The sequence below is a fragment of the Pelophylax lessonae genome, assembly GCF_965119305.1.
Source record: "Pelophylax lessonae genome assembly, chromosome: 9".
Taxonomy (NCBI): domain Eukaryota; kingdom Metazoa; phylum Chordata; class Amphibia; order Anura; family Ranidae; genus Pelophylax; species Pelophylax lessonae.
The window spans coordinates 137,740,277-137,756,938 of NC_138776.1; the positions used below are offsets into that span (position 1 = coordinate 137,740,277).

Below are 16,662 nucleotides of genomic sequence, written 5' to 3' on the forward strand. Positions count from 1 at the left end.
AAGGGGCAGCTCTGCTTTGGGCCCCTAAAGATTGACAGGGCCCTGGGCAGCTGCCCCTTTTGCCCTGCGGTAAAGACGGCCCTGGTTGGAGCGATTATTCACAAATAGAAGAAATACAAAATAAGCATCAATCGCCCTCGGCCAGGAGCTCAATGCAAGATTTCCCCTTATGGGGCAAGGATGATCATGAGAAAAGAGAGGGATCATCCCAGAACTACACAGGAAGAGCTTGTGAATGATCTCAAGGAAGTTGGGATCACAGTCACTAAACAAACCATTGGTAACACAATACGCTGCCATGGATTGAAATTCTGCAGCGCCCACAAGGTCCCCCTCCTCAAGAAGGCACATGTACAGTCATGCCAATGAACATCTAAATGATTCAGAGAAGGAGTGTGAGAAAGTGCTGTGGTCAGATGAGACCAAAATTGAGCTCTTTGGCATTAACTTAACTCGCTGTGTTTGGAGGAAGAAAAATGCTGACTATGACCCTAAGAACACTATCCTTATAGTCAACCACAGAGGTCGAAACCGTATACTGTGGGGCTGTTTCTATGCTAAAGGTACAATCCCTCCCACCCGGTCCGTGGCTCAGAGGGTCAGGAATGCCTCCATTTCATTAGCACACAGAGCGTGTGAGAAGAGAGGGAGCCCAGGAGGACCCTCGAGACGAGGGAAACCAGGGGGAGGGGCCAAGGCCAGCAGAAGGCCTAGGAGGAGCATGATTGGCAGTGGTGGTACAGTCAGAGATTAAAGATTTCTCTTTTCTTCATCTGTGGAAGGTGAGGTAAGCAAGCTGTGCTGAATATTATTTTACCAGTCCTGTCCTTGTGCCATGGATGCAACCTCTGACTGTCCCATGTATGCAATCTCTGACCATCACATCAAATGTATGCAATCTCTGACCATCACATCAAATGTATGCAATCTCTGACCATCACATCAAATGTATGCAATCTCTGACCATCACATCAAATGTATGCAATCTCTGACCATCACATCAAATGTATGCAATCTCTGACCATCACATCAAATGTATGCATGTAAACGCTTGTCAAATACATTCAAAGCCGCCGCCGCCCGACTTCCGGATACACAGTAGTGACGTCAGCACGCCTTCCCTACGCACGTTTCGTCACAACTGACGTCTTCCTGGGGAATGTGTTTGACAAGCGTTTAATTCACCAAGAAAATGTGAGTGTATTTCTTTCCGTTATCCTATTAAAATTGTATAGACCATCTGCACTATTGTGGCCCCTTCTTTTCTTGCATATATTTGCTTGACCATTGGTTTGGATGAGGTGGCTGGTGTTTTTTGCTTGCTGGACGCTGCGGATTCCTGTATCTAACAGGACCCCGGTCAGGAGAGGAGTCTTTCATTGGAACTGGCTTCTAGGCTATCTAGAGTGTGTACAATGCGATTAACCCTTTTCCATCTGGTAAGCGCATATCCCTAGCATGCTTCACTGCGGCTGATAGAAGTGTTCTTTGGTGGCGGATTTATCAACTCGGAATCTTCTATTCTTGGACTATCCTATTTGATCTTATAGGCATAATCTGTGTTATCTGCCTGGACTATTTGCATGACTTTAAGAATATTTGAATCATTGTTCATTTATATTTTCCAGTGTATCACCTTTTTAGCGCAGCTTTCCATTATTTATAGACAGTTGTAAAAATCCACAGATTTTTACAAACGGTCAGTAAATTTACTGCCGCTTGGCAACCCTGGGTGTATACAATACGTGTATATTTCCTTACTGGAGCCGACCGCTCCCAGCGCCACACCTCGCCCAGCCTCCACCATTCTAGCCTGACAGGTTCCCTTTACACGCCCAGCCCGGCCCCGCCCACTGTATTCTCCTCCGGGTGACGTACGCAGCTGGGCGGCTCCCTCTTCTCTTCCGGGCTGGAGCGGTTGTACTCTGGTTCCCCCCCTCACGGAGTATTTGTTGTCGGCTCCTCTCTGTCTCCTCGGGATTGCCGTGTGACCTACTGACGAGGTGAGGCCCTGCTGGGTGAGGGAAGGGGGGGACTTTATCCGAGTCCCGGGAAAGTTTGTGAGTGGGCCGGGAGGTGTCGGCCCTGTACATGTAGGTGAACTGCCTGTAGCTGTGTGGTGAGGAGGGTGGTGTGCGGTAGGATAGTGCGGTGTGGGTGGTGTGCGGTAGGATAGTGCGGTGGGGGAGGTGTGCAGTAAGATAGTGAGGTGGGTGGTGTGTGGTATGGGGGGAATGTGTGGGAGAATGGTGCAGGGTGTGTTTCCCGGACACTTCCCCTCCCCCTCGCCTGTGTGCCCTTTCCTTGTGTAACTGACCTCTCCCCCCTCCTCTATGTCCCATCTACACTCTGCTCTCCACAACTTGGCATTCTGATGTCAATGTGTTTTCCATGGACCGTATCGGATCACAAGCTCTACCCACATTGGAGGTGCAACCAAGCGCACTTTTGCGCATTTTGTGCATCCCATACATGTAACTGGCCTTTCCCTGCCTGAGAAAAGTGATAAAAAAGATGCCTGCGCTATTTAAAAAATCGCACCCAAAACGCGGAGTACCAAGGTGCGTCTGCAGGACGTGTGGGGGATGCCTCTGAGAACGGGGCAGCGGGTTTATTAACGTTGTAGGAAACTGATTTTGTTTGTGTTCCTGCCATGCATCGGTGTGAATGAGGCTTTAACACGGTATTAATTGGTCACCATCTGCCTAATGTAGATGTGCGGTGGCAAAGCGACCTCCCTGCGCTGGGTCATGTACCTAGTATGTGATCCGCCGGACCGGCTGTGCTGTGCTGTGATTCGTTACACCACAAGCCTGGCCAATGATTGGCTGCTGGCACTCGCTGATCGGCTCTGTGATTTGTAAACAACACTGAGCTGTGTACACTGACACTGGATCTTGCTGGTTTTTTTTTTTTTATTCCCTGCCAAGCAGGTAAAAACCCCCAGATCGTTAGTAAAAAGTGGTTCACATTATACAGTTGGCACACAAATAACCCTTTGATTGCCCTAGATGTTAAAGCAGAGTTCCGCCTTCCCCTCCAAAAATTAAAAGTCAGCAGCTGCACATTCTGTAGCTGCTGACTTTTAATATTAGGACACCTACCTGTCCTGGAGTCCAGGGAAGGTCGGCACCGCAGCTGATGTTTTCATCGGCTATAGGGTGCTGCCGCCACCATTGCTGGTAAGGGAACCCGGCAGTGAAGCTTTGCGGCTTAACGGGCGGGTCCCTACTGCGCATGCGTGAAGTGCGTATTTCTATTGGCTCGGCGACGGGGGAAAGAGGAGGGGGCTAAACTTCCGGTACAGACAACCGCGTCGCCGTGTCCCGGAAGTGGGGAAGGGTACCTGTCAAAAACGGGTACCCCCCCCCGAAAGGTGGCAAATGTGGCACGGGAGGAAGCAAAAGAGCAGAAGTTCCACTTTTGGGTGGAACTCTGCTTTAACCCCTTCTTACCCAGTGTCAGTACATTGACAGTGTATAGTATTAGTACTGGTGATGTCAGTGGCAGTCACCCCCCCAAAGCATCAGTTAGTTTTAGATTGCCCACTTCAATATTGCAGTCCTGTTATAAGTCACTGTCACTGATCACAGCCATTAGTAGAAAAAAAATCCGGTGTATATATATACTATAGTTTGTAGACACTTAACTGTCACACAAATCAATATACACTTATTGGGATTTTTTTTTATCCGAAGACCTATAGCAGAATATTTTTTGGCAAAAATTTATGAAGAAATTCGATTTTTTTATTTTAATTTTTTTTTTTTATTGGAAATTTTTTATAGCCGAAAGCAAAAAAAAAAAACTCAGTGGTGATCAAATACTACTAAAAGAAACCTCTATTTGTGTTAAAAAAGTGATATACATTTTGTTTGTGTACAGTGTTGCATGACAATGCAATTACCAGTTAAAAGTAGCGGAGTGCCAAATAGCAAAAAATGGCCTGATCATGAAGGGGGTAAAATCTTCTGGAGAGCAAGTGGTTAAACCTGTAAACTAAAAATGTAATATATTGCAGCTTACTAATCATTAGATTTGGTGGCTGCATCAGTTTTCTTTAAACGTGTTCCCTCTGTTGTCACCTGGTGATCTGGCATGTAAGACTCTTCCTTTATTAGTTTCCTCGCTCTGGATGAAGAAGCAGAGGAGGCACACTTGGTCAGCAGCATTGCCAGTCTTGGGTTAGTGCAGTGTAAAGCCTAGTACACACATGCTGAATATCAGGCAGCATTGGCTGGTTCTTAGGAATTCGGCCCATGTGCACTGCAGCCGGTCCAACAGAAGCCGGCAGTTCATCCAGCTTCTGTTGATGGGATGTGACTGAAAAAGGTCTGCCGATCAGCAGGCGCTGACTGGAGTGTTCTGGCGGGGGGGGGGGGGGGGTGCTCCCCGTGCTCCCCTGTCGGAACACAAGAGCACAACAGGGGAGATCTCTGTACTAACGCCGGATAGTAAAGCCCAGTACACACTAATAGTTTTTTTCATTCAGCCCATCAGGGCTGAATGAAAAAAACAGACAGCTGAAGAGGAGCCGAGCCTCTGTTCTAAACTATTTAACATTATTACAGCGATCTCCCATGTGCTCTGACAGGGGGACGGCCCCCCGCCAGAATACTCCGGTCAGCGCTCTCAGCCATTGGCTGTTTGGGAGCCCATCTGTAGACCTTTTTCGGTCATGCTCCATCGACAGAAGACAGCTTCTGTTGGACTGGCTGCAGTACACATGGACCATTTGTCGGCCAATTTATATTGAACCGTCCATTTCCGCCCAACATTCAGCCCGTGTGTACTAGGCTTTAGTACAGTGGCACCTCTAGGGCTGTCAGTTTTTTTCATTTAGCCCTGCAGGGTTGAACAAAAGAAATCTACTAGTGTATAAGAGGCTTTAGATGTGCTAGCAGATTTAAGTACACTGACAAATTGACTTTTTAAAGCAGAGCTTCCCCCAAAAGGAGGTCTCCCCTTCCTCTGCCACATACATGTAATTATTTTGGTGGGGAGCGGGTACTTCGTTTTGACAGGTGCCTGCTCCCACTTCCACAGTCTGGGACACATCACGGGTCCCAGAAGACTGCAGGACCATTCACAAAGTGCAGCACGGCATGGCAACCCAAAGGCTAATGAAGAATTAGCCTGGGAGAGGATGGCACTGAATCCCTGGATAGGGAAGTGTCCTTTTTTATGAAATATTTATTAAAAAGATTTGTAGCTGCCAATGTCCATTTACACCTGCTGACATCCAATCCAATCTTATCAACTAAAACCAGACAGATGGATGTCTGTTTCTCCTCCATCTAGCGGATCAGATGGCAGACGGATGTAAATGGAATTGTGGTCTGTTACCTAGCTTTAATTTTGGGGATGGCTTCAATATAAGCCCTACCCCGAAAATAAGCCCTAGTTAAAGTCGTTGTAAAAACATGCAATCCATTTTGTAAAAAGATTATATAATATGCAGTGTGTCTCCTTTTTGTAACTTTATTGTGGAATATACCTTATTTACAGTGCCGCTGGGTGCTCACATGACCTGCCGTAGATCTTCTGCCCTCCTCCCGGTTGACGTCAGCGGCCCCTTACTCTGCAGTGCTCAAAGCTGGGAAGAAGAGTTCCGGTGGGTCATGTGAGCACCCAACGGTGCTGTAAATAGGGTATTTTCCACTATATAAATACAAAAGGAGACACACTGCACATTCTATAATCTTTTTACAAAACTGATTTTGACCAAGGTTTATTTCTGGGATTACAGAATGTGATAATGCTGACTCCTGAGCTGACAGGGAAGACAGGGGACACAGGACATTTTTAAAAAACATTTTATTGTTTTATTCCAGGTTTTTTAGAACAAAGAGAGGGGTAAATGACACAGTACACTGTGCTGTCTATCATGCCCTAAAGGATCAGGATTTTTTTTTTTTTGTTAGGGTTTCAACCACTTTAGGAGCGTCATGATGACATAACTGTTTTTGAATAAATGTAAATTATTGTATGTACCGTAAATAAATAAGACACCCCCTGAAAATAAGCCCTAGTGTGTTTTTTGTAGCCAAAATTAATATAAGACCCGGTCTTATTTTCGGGGAAACACGGTAACCACCCATAGGAGAGATCGGGCTGACATGGACCAGCCATCCACTTGATCAGCAGACCTATTCCCCTCCTGAGTAGATGGACTCCTAGCGGAGCCCACCCAGTGTGGAGGGACAGTAAGCCGTTACAGCAAACAACTTTGTTCCATTTAGGATAAAGGTTTTACATAAATGAAAAAAAACAAATAATTGTTAGCACCCCTGTGAGAGTAAATGGTTTGTCTAATCTCTATAACTGATACATCTGCAAGAGAGCTTTTTCTGCTGGAAAACAGACTTGCTGGTCAGATGAAAATAAAGGAAAGAATGCTTAAACTAATGCAGCCACCACATCTAAGAAATATTAAAGCGGAACTTCACCCTCCCGAGGAAGATCCTGCCTCTCCACCCCTCCTTGGGCAATGTATACCTATGTCTGCTGACTTGCATCTCAAGAGGGGGTGGTTAAGACATTGTTCACACTTGAGGGTTTTTCAGCTCGAAGCTCAGAAATGCTCAACAAGCAAAATCCCATTTATTTTAATAGCCCCTGATCACATTTAAAGCAGTAGCATACTCATTTTTGTGACTTTTACCTACAGGTAAGCCTATAATAAGGCACACTATAATAAGGCACAATAGGTACAATTAATATCTCCTAAACCTGCACAGTTTAGGAGATATTTGCCCTGCATGCTGACGCTAGCAGCGCATGCGCTCTGAAGGTCCGGCGGACCTTCAGAGTTCCATGCTGGGCACTTGCCGTTTTAAGGTAAGTAATACATAATGAGCTAGTATGCGATGCATACTAGCTCATAATGCCATTGTCTTGCAGGGTTTGTTTTTTTTTTTTTTGTTTTTTTCAGTATACAACCGCTTTAAGCATTATGTTGCCTCTAGCAAAGTACCTGCTGCTCAAAAAAGTACATAAGCTACTGTTCTGGCAGATTTAAGCTTTTTTGTACTCCTAAACTTCAGTGAAAAACATTTTAACCGTGAGAAATTAGCGCTTTTTTTTTTTTTTTCCAGGTGTTTTCAGCTCAAACAGCAGCTCCCCTCCCCTTTTCGAGCATCGCTTCCATAGGTTTATATTGACCATAGCAAAAAAAGCCTAAATGAAAAATTCCTGTAAAAACACATATAATTGCAAATCTGCTCATAAAAAACGCTCAAACGCCTGGGAAAAAATGCCTGAAACCGCTCAGCTGAAGTGTAAATGTAGCCTAATGCCCCGTACACACGTGCAGATTATCTGAAGACTTTTGTCTTCAGATTTACCTTTTCTATGTAGTGCAAGGGTCTGCCGGATTGCATACAAATTGAAAGTGTTTAGGTTTGACCTCATATTAGATGGTTTTGGTAAGTCTGCAGACAAAAGTCTTCAGATAATCTGCACGTGTGTACGGGGCATAAGGCTCCATTCACACTTTAAGGCTAAGTTCACCCCCCCCCTTTTTTTTTTTTTCTAAATTCCAGCTCTCCCATGTACCAGAATAGCATGGTGTGTCAAGGGTTGCACGTTTTTTTCTTTTACTGCGCATTTTGAAGCATTTGCCTCTCGTTTTTTTTCACATGGCAAAATGTTTGCTTCTGCGTTTAATGGAATTTAAAGCACAACTAGTTTTTTTTAGGTGTATAAAGGTGGCCATACACTATACAATCTTTTTGTACAATCCCCTTTAGATTTAGGCGGACACACCATCTATCCAATCACCCTGTATTCAATCCTGCAGACCCTTGAACTACATAGTTGATGGTAGTTCTGAGGCCCCTTTCACGCTTGTACGACTCCAAAGTTGTGCTGACTTTGGATGGGTGCAACTTTGATTCGACTTTGGCTTTGGCCCGTTTTCATGGACAACTGTGGCACTGACAAGTTACATTGTATAACATTAAGGTATGACTTTCATGCAACTTCTAAGGGTTAACATTGAAGTCTATGGCCTTAAAGTCAGGGCTGTGGAGTCGGAGTCAGAGGAAATTTAGTCTGAGTCGTCAAACAATACTCCGACTCCTACTAAATTTAGATTGGAATTTTTAAAAAAAGCAAGTTTAAATGTCCCAATTCACAAAAAGTTACTTATAATTGAGGAGGCCAAATGTAAAAAGGAAGAACTACAGAAAGTTCTGAAAGGACGTTTTGTCTTCCTTAAAATGGATGCATGCACACGTCACAGAGTCAATTATTTTGCTATTAATGTTAGATTTGTGGATGAAAATAACAAAACAATAACACGGACCCTCGGATTAAAGCACACTCAGGCACATCACACCAGTGATTACCTTCAGAAGTTAGTGGAGGGTGTTCTAGAAGATTTTGAAATTACAAAGGAACAAACTTTATGTGTGCGGTGACAAATAACGCTTCTAACATGTTGAGTACAATTGAGAAGATGAACGCAGATGAAGAAGGTAACAAACAGATATTAGAGTTAAGCCTCGTACACACGTACCGATCGTCGGCCGAACGATCGGCCACCTTTTGTCCAGGGCTGTCATGTCTGTTGAAAACTGCAAAAGACTGCACACGAATTTTGTCGGCCAACAACAGCTGACTGCAGAAGTGATGTCATGTGATGGTTAACTTTCCTGGTCTTTTTTCTTTTCTGAGTATGCCCAGTCTTGCAAATCTGCTGTCTGTCGGCCGAAATCTGTACTGACTGGCGAACAATCGGCCGTTCTGGTGTTGGCCAGCAAAAATTTTAATGCCTGCACGACAGATTCTGTTCGGCCGAAAATGCGCTGTCGGAAGCATCATACTAACAAGCCGACAATCGGCCGATCGGTCGTCGGCCAAATATTTACGGCCGACAATCGGTACGTGGGTACGGGGCTTTAGAGGAAGACAGCTCTGCAAGTATTGGAGAAAGTTTAGAAACTGAAGAGCATGCTGACATTTTTTTAGACAACTTTGTTGAAGAAGCATTGAAGCTTGCTACTATTCATCATATGCGATGTGCTGTTCATACACTGCAACTTGCCATAAGAGATGGATTAAAAGATCGCCATGCAGCTACACTAATTGGAAAATTATGGCAAGTAACTGTTGCAGCTAGGGCCCCCGAAAACAGATGCAATTTTTAAGACGTGCAGGAAAAGGAGCCATTTTGGATCAAACAACTCGCTGGCGAAGCACTTATTTAATGGTGAAGCGTTTGCTTGAACTTAAAGACTTCATAGAAGAAATGGACAAAGAAAATCTTGCATTAACTGAAAGCCAGTGAACACAAACAAAAGAGCCGGAGAACCTTCTTTCTCACCCCTTCACTGTCACCAAGAGGTTGCAATGTGACGATCTAACCCCGGGTAAATTCCTCTTGGATTGGAAGAGCCTGTTGTATCGCCTGAACAAAAATGGAGGGTTAATAGCTGAGGGCATTGCATCTTCAATGATGAAAAGAGTCTTTTGCTGGAAAATGAAATCTTGTTAGCGGCTATTTATGTCGACCCAATGAGCCGACTTTTGTTGAACAGTGAACAGACTGCTACTGGGGAAAAAGGCCCTCTATGATGTAGCAGTTCGCATGAAGGGATTACGACCTGAAATACCTCCACAGGATGAAGTTCTTTTAAGCAATAGTGGTGACTCAGGATCATCTTCTTCGAAGAATTAGACTTTGATTCCTTCTTAGACAAAATGGAAGTTTCTAAAGGAAAGCGACGTTGCATAAGCGTTACAGAACCAGTAAATGTCCAAATAAAAAAATTCCAACAGTAGTTTTATAAAGCACTAAAAGAAGTTAAAAAGTATGATCGCTCATCAAAACTTACTGTTGACGAAGCCATCCTTGTTTATCCAGAGATCGTTAGTGATGTGGCCAGAATAGTTACTGCAATGCCACCCACCCAAGTCAGTGTCGAAAGATTAATACATATTAATACAGAGGAGTCAGAGTCGGGGAGTCGGAAGAGTTATCTACCGACTCCACAGCCCTGCTTAAAGTTGCATGAAAGTCAGACCAAAGTAGTGCATGAACTACTTTGAAGTTGCTGCAATAAGTTGTGCTTCTATGAATGGGTATCATTGGAAAACATGGGGAGTGACATGTTGTGCAACTCTGATGTCCAAAGTTGCATGACAAGTTGCACAAGTGTGAAGGGGGCCTGAAGGAGATTGTACAATCGGATTGTATATTATATGGTAGTTTTATGGAACGCAGAACATCTCCTGTTTTCAATACTACAGCTCTATTCACATAGGCTGTTATCTGAATGCTCAGCACACTCTGCCAAATGAATGATCTATGCAAGATGAAAGTTAAGGTAGCAAAAAAAAAAAAAATCTATTCCTGTGTACATATTTAGTGAGAACTGTGATCACTGATTGTGATTCACTTAAAAAACCTGCACCTGGAGGTGGTAGGTAGGGTAGATGATGCAGAGTGTGTGCTAATGAGGTCAGCTGGTCAACTCCTTCCTGTGTCATAACCTAAAGTCTGTCCAGGAAGTAGGGCAGAAGTAATGGAGAAGTTTTTTTTTTTTAATCAGCTATGAGGACAGTGAGGTGGGCGTGTTGAATATCAAAAGTACAATAATGCTATATTGGTACATGGGGGAGCTGGAATTAAGAAAAAAAGGTGAACGAAGGTTAACTTAGCCTTTAAGCCTAGTACACACCAGTAGTTATTTTTGTTCAGCCCAGGAGGGCTGAACGAAAAAAAAAACTGACCGATTTGGTTGGAGCCGCTGTACTAACAGTCTGATGTTAGTATAACAATCTCCCCTGCTGTTCTATTGTGTTCTAATAGAGGGACGGCCCCTCCACCAGAACACTCTGGTCAGTGCTCTCAGCCATTGGCTGAGAGTGCTGATCGGGAGCCGATCGGCAGACCTTTTTTGGCCATTGCCTCTTCGACAGAAGTTGGCTTCTGTCGGACCGACTGCAGTACACATGGTCCAAATGTCGTCTAGTTTCTGTCGAGCCAGCCGATGCCTCCCGACAGTGTACTAGACTTTAGCTGAGCGTTTTCAGGCGGTCTTTTATTGACATTTTTGAGCAAATTTGTCAATATTATAGGCGTTTTTTAAACTAAAAAGTATGCAGTGCTGCTAAAAAAGGGACGGAGAGCTGTTGTTTGAGCAGAAAATCGCATGACAAAACGCTTACGGTGCGTTTAAGGTGTTTTCATTCAAGTTTATGGGGGAAAAAATGCTGAAATCTGCCTGAAAAGTAGCTCATGTACTTTTGTGAGTGACGGGTGTTTTGCTTCATGCAACAAAGCTCTCAAATGTGAACAGGGGCCATTGAAACAGTTTACTTGCTTGTTGAGGGATTCTGAGCATCAAGCTTTGAGCTGAAAAAGTCAAGTATGAACAGGGTTGTAGGGGCAGTAAAATCAGGGCTCAACTGTAAACAGAACCCAGCCCTAAAGCTACCTTCATACATCCTATATGTACAGTAATGTGCCATAACTGTCCCTCCTGGGTGCCCCAAACTTGCATGATTTGTGTGTAGGGTGTAGAGCGGTGGTAATGCTACATTCACACCGGTGACTAGGGTTGGTGAGAATAGTAGTGGCAGGAATCTGAGATTCTGCTGCAGCTCTCAGCTAGGTGTGGCTGTTGGCCCCAGCAGGTCACCAGGGGCCACAGATATTTGCATCTCTCTGAACAGCCAGGGAATATTTGCATTGAACGTGCCTTCAGCAACGATCACTGCAGGTAATTGCTGGTTATGCAGAGCTACAAATAGCATTGGCTGCTGGAGACCAGTCATAGTGAACGAGGCTGCACCTAGCTGCTGGAAGCCACAGCAGGAACTGCCACTACAATTTGCACTGGCATTACGCCTCTGTACACATCGGGCCGATTTGACATGTGATTTGACATCACAAATCGCATGCCAAATTGGAGCCTAAATGCCCGCAACGGCACCGTCCGAATCGGTTCGGTATCTGTTCGGTACTGCACTGATTCACACTATCTTTTGCACTACTTTTGGTGACTTCAGGGGAGATTTCAGTAGACATCTGTGCAGGAACCCGCACAGATGTCTGTCAAATTGCTCCCGATCTCGCACTGACGTGGGTTTGAAACCGCGTGAGTTCAAACCCGCCCCTAGTGTGAACAAGGGCTAAAGGATAAGTTTACCCATTATACGCATCTTTTTTGAAGGTAAAAACTTGCATGTATTTTTTTTTTTTTTTTTTTTTGAGCCTATGCAGGAATCCTGCAGACTGTCAGTACACTGTCTGCTTGTATCTCTAATGCAGGCAGTTACTGTTTTGAGACACAGAATCTATTAACTACAAGGATGCTTACCAGTGCCCTTGCAGTTCATTAAGAATGACAAGCTGTTGTCCACAAAGGCAATAGTTCATTCACAGAACTCTGTGAATGAATGACCCAACAGTGTGGATGGAGCCCCCTACTATCGCTGACAGAGTGTGGGGAGAGCAGGGGGGGGGGGGTGCTTTGGCAGTAGAGGATGCAGAAGCTGGAACATGTTACATGTTCCAAAGGTGAACTTGGCTTTTAATCACCAGTGTGAATGTAGCTTAATCGGCAAATATCCATTCATTGATCATTATTTATTTATTTTTTTTCTTCCCCTGTGAAGAATGGAGTGTTTTTTTTAGTTGAAAGGTTCATCTTAAAATTTTAAAATGGATTCTCTGTTTTAAAGTGATCCTGTCAGTCTGCACCTGATTAGGTGATTTAAATGAACACCGGTTTACTGGGGTAAGTGAAAGCATATCTTTCCACTGAGTAATGTGGGCCTGACCGGAGTGGTTGTGTGCACACTGTGTATTCAATTGTTCCTAGAAAAATACATATGGAAAATGACCTTTTAATATTTGATTGTTGCTTAACATCAAAATGTAGAAAAATGGTTTGAGTCACCAGTGTGTAAGTTGTTACTGTGCAGTCAGTGCACGCCCTCCATACTGACAGTCCTTACTGATTCCATTGTGTTTACATAGCCTGGGGCTTGGGCTCTCCACACAAAGTAGAGTACATGTGTCTAAAAGCCTATAACAGCCTGTAAATATCTGACAAGGGCTGTTCGAACCCTGCTATTGCAAATACTGGTATTGTACTTTGTAAAACGTATTCCAACAAGACACCACATTTCCTTTTTTTTGTTAGAAACCCTGCAGTATGTTTATTATACATCAGATTCGCCAGTCATTGTGTTATTTGCTTTGCTTGTTGAGCAATGTTTCACCTTTGTAAATGCAAATCATTTGCTGAGTCTTGCTTTTAATTTGTTTGCCAGTTGGACGGGCAATCAATGGCATAAATGCAATACAAAGTTCTCAAGATCAAATATTTTCTCAAAAACATGTTTTGTCGGTTGGTTGTAGTTCAAGATGGGCCTGTGAGCTACAGAATTGCCAGCTTTAGCTACACATGTTGTTGGTCCTGGCATTGTGATTTGTAGCTGAAAAGAATTGCAGTCAGATGCAGCTGTTTTATATGGATAAAATAAGCAAAGAAAACCCAATGAAGTTGGTGGTGTGACATGGCCCTTAAAGTTGGTCAAAGTCAACAGAATCCTATCCTGGAAGACAGGAGTGCCCAACCATTTGAAGAGCAGGGGCCACATAAATGATTTGGTAACTGGTCGCAGGCCACAATGAAATTAAATGGTTCAGGATTTCAATTTTTTTTACTTTGAATAGAAAAATTAAGATTTTAAATCCTTTTCAGTGGGATCAGACTTCACATATCAGGGTTCTTTTAGCCATCCTTTGAATTGCCAAAACAAGGACTGTGGACAATCGAAGCACATGCCATAGTAATGCAATAAAGTACTTTATTAAGCAAAGGTACAATGACATATAATGCACTTACATGACCCCCAAGCTCATCACACAACTCCACCTTCAGAACCCCTGTGATAATTCCACTTGGCTAACGGCTCCTCTCCTCATGACTGTGTTGGGAAGAAGAGTGGTGGAGCGGGCTCAATAGTGGCTTGTGTATGACGTTCGCCAGGATTATGGCTCCTGCAATCATTTAGTAGAGTGATGTGCAATAGGTTTGAGGTCGCAGGCCACGTCAGATGGCTCCACAGGGCAAGTGGGTGTAGCATGCCTGCTGTAAGAAATATTCGGGCTGCCATTGCTGATTATGCCCTGAATCTATTTGCCTGGCTGTCTCTGGCTTCAAAACTGATCTCAAACACATAAACGGCCAGTAACTACAGAACTGCTCATCTTTATGCCTCTTTTGATTTTGAAGGCATATTGGGAGCCAGAATGTTGGCATTCCCAGATTAGGAATGGATTTTTGTATCTCTATCTCCCCCTCCCTCCCCCCACAAGAGTGCTCCTTTAAGGTCAGTTACACCATTACTGGAACTACAGATGGAATTCATCTATGTACATCTACCTCAACTTTTTTAGACAAAAACCTGATCTGGATTACAAAAAACTGGAGAAGAATACTTTTTCTGTATATTACTGTCCAGATGTACAAAAATAGTCAGTATTACAGAATACACTTAATAACCGAAGTAATTGTGTGTGTGTATGTATATGTGTGTGTGTATGTATATATATATATTATTATATATCCTACCACAGGAGAAAAATTCTTATTGCATTAAGGAGGGTCAGGAATAGGCTTGGTTTGCTCCTTATACAGAAATGCCTCACCATTGCTGGGATTGCCAGGCTCTGCGTTGAACAACCATTGGGACCAAAGTGAAATGCTTAGGATAATTTGCCCAGCTTTGTATCTGGTTACATGCATGTCAACCATCTTCTCTCCCTTTTTTTTCTTCCTATTTGTAGTAGCTCACATTTGACATTAACTTTTTAGTGGGTTAAGGATGCACACATTCATACTTTTTTAAATGTGTAAAAATTACATAAAGCATCCGGCGCTTCTCTGTCCAATGTGTTGACAATTAGTCCATGGTATAACATCAATTATAGTAGTAGTAGATGACTGGTAGAAGGGTGGATGGATAAATGAAGAGCAGATAGATGGATGGGTGAAATGTGTAAATTAAATGTTTTCACACAAATAAAGCTTCCTTTTGGTGGTATTTAATCACCACTATCACCATGTGATAGCGGGTACCATGTAATCACACATTCATTCATAACAGCTTTGTTGACTTTGTGTTGCCATATGGGGTTTAGGCGTAATCTCTCTTACCGTGTTGTGAGGATGAGGGGTTTATGTATAAAACTCCATCAGTAATTGTAAATATATATATTAATGAAAGTAGTAAAGGTACCCATTTTTGATTGCAAACTCATACTTGGGAATTTTAGTGTAGATAGATTTGCGTGAGCCAGACGGACTGGTTTTTAGTAATTAATTAATCCAGGGTAACACATTCCTTTGAAAGGCCAGCTGGCTATTTACATATAAATACCTACGGATAGTATCAACCAGTGTTTACATCCTGGAAGTGAGACTTTCTGGAGCCAGGACACATCTTGCATATCTTAAGTAGCCATTTCAGAGCTACTCCACAGTGAGGAGTAAACACACCCCCCCCACACACAGAAAAAGGAGTGGTTAGAAAGAGGCGTAACTATGGGAGGGGGAAATGGTCCAATCTGGGAAGAGATACGCCCACAGGAAGTGACAAGCAAGATAGCTGCACCAATGAGAATGGCCCTATACAAGGCTATGGGATATGGGTCTATATTAGGTTCGGTGAGACAGGGTGACTTCCTGTTTGGCATGGGAGAGCGAGAGCCATCACTAGAGGTAATTATGGAGTAAGGATTAAGGGTACATTGTATATTTTACTTGTGTCGGTCATAGTGTGTGTATAGGAGTCTATACTCTAGGCATTGTTTTTGTTCAATTAAACTAGGGATATTATACATTTTGTAGTATGTACAATAGTTATATTGTTGTGAATTATGTAGAATTGGCAAACCTTATACAAATAAATAATTGTTGTGTTAAAGTTTTCACACAGTCATAGAACTCTCATTATTAACCCAAATATTGTCTGAGATTAACTCTCATAGATTTTTGGTAACACTTTGTAATCATGTGATTGCATAGCGATGCTCGTCCGACAGAAGCCAACCAAATGGCTAACCCCTGTCTGATCGGCTGAACTATAGCAAAGACATTTCTTGACTGGTGTTCGAAACATAAGAAACCCAATGGGTGACTGAACCAGTAGTCCTTTCTTTCTTTCTTTCTTTCTATCTTTCTTTCTTTCTTTCTTTCTTTCTTTCTTTCTTTCTATCTATCTATCTATCTATCTATCTATCTATCTATCTATCTATCTATCTATCTATCTATCTATCTATCTATCTATCTATCTATCTATCTATCTATCTATCTATCTATCTATCTATCTATCTATCTATCTATCTATCTATCTATCTATCTATCTATCTATCTATCTATCTATCTATCTATCTATCTATCTATCTATCTATCTATCTATCTATCTATCTATCTATCTATCTATCTATCTATCTATCTATCTATCTATCTATCTATCTATCTATCTATCTTTCTTTCTTTCTTTCTTTCTTTCTTTCTTTCTTTCTTTCTTTCTTTCTTTCTTTCTTTCTTTCTTTCTTTCTTTCTTTCTTTCTTTCTTTCTTTCTTTCTTTCTTTCTTTCTTTCTTTCTTTCTTTCTTTCTTTCTTTCTTTCTTTCTT

At 42.8% G+C, this 16,662-nt stretch overlaps 1 protein-coding gene across 3 annotated transcripts in view; it reads left to right on the plus strand.

The window, feature by feature from the left end:
- The first annotated feature begins 1,875 nt into the window (after positions 1-1,875).
- ANXA7 (annexin A7) overlaps positions 1,876-16,662 on the plus strand; it is a 138,619-nt gene continuing 123,832 nt past the window's right edge. For 2 of the 3 annotated variants that reach the window (XM_082268068.1, XM_082268070.1), the window contains exon 1: positions 1,876-2,003. The gene's annotated coding sequence lies outside the window, so the exon portion shown is untranslated. Of the gene's footprint in view, positions 2,004-2,024; positions 2,098-16,662 lie in introns of those variants that run through there. The other variant, XM_082268069.1, reaches the window with a different exon arrangement.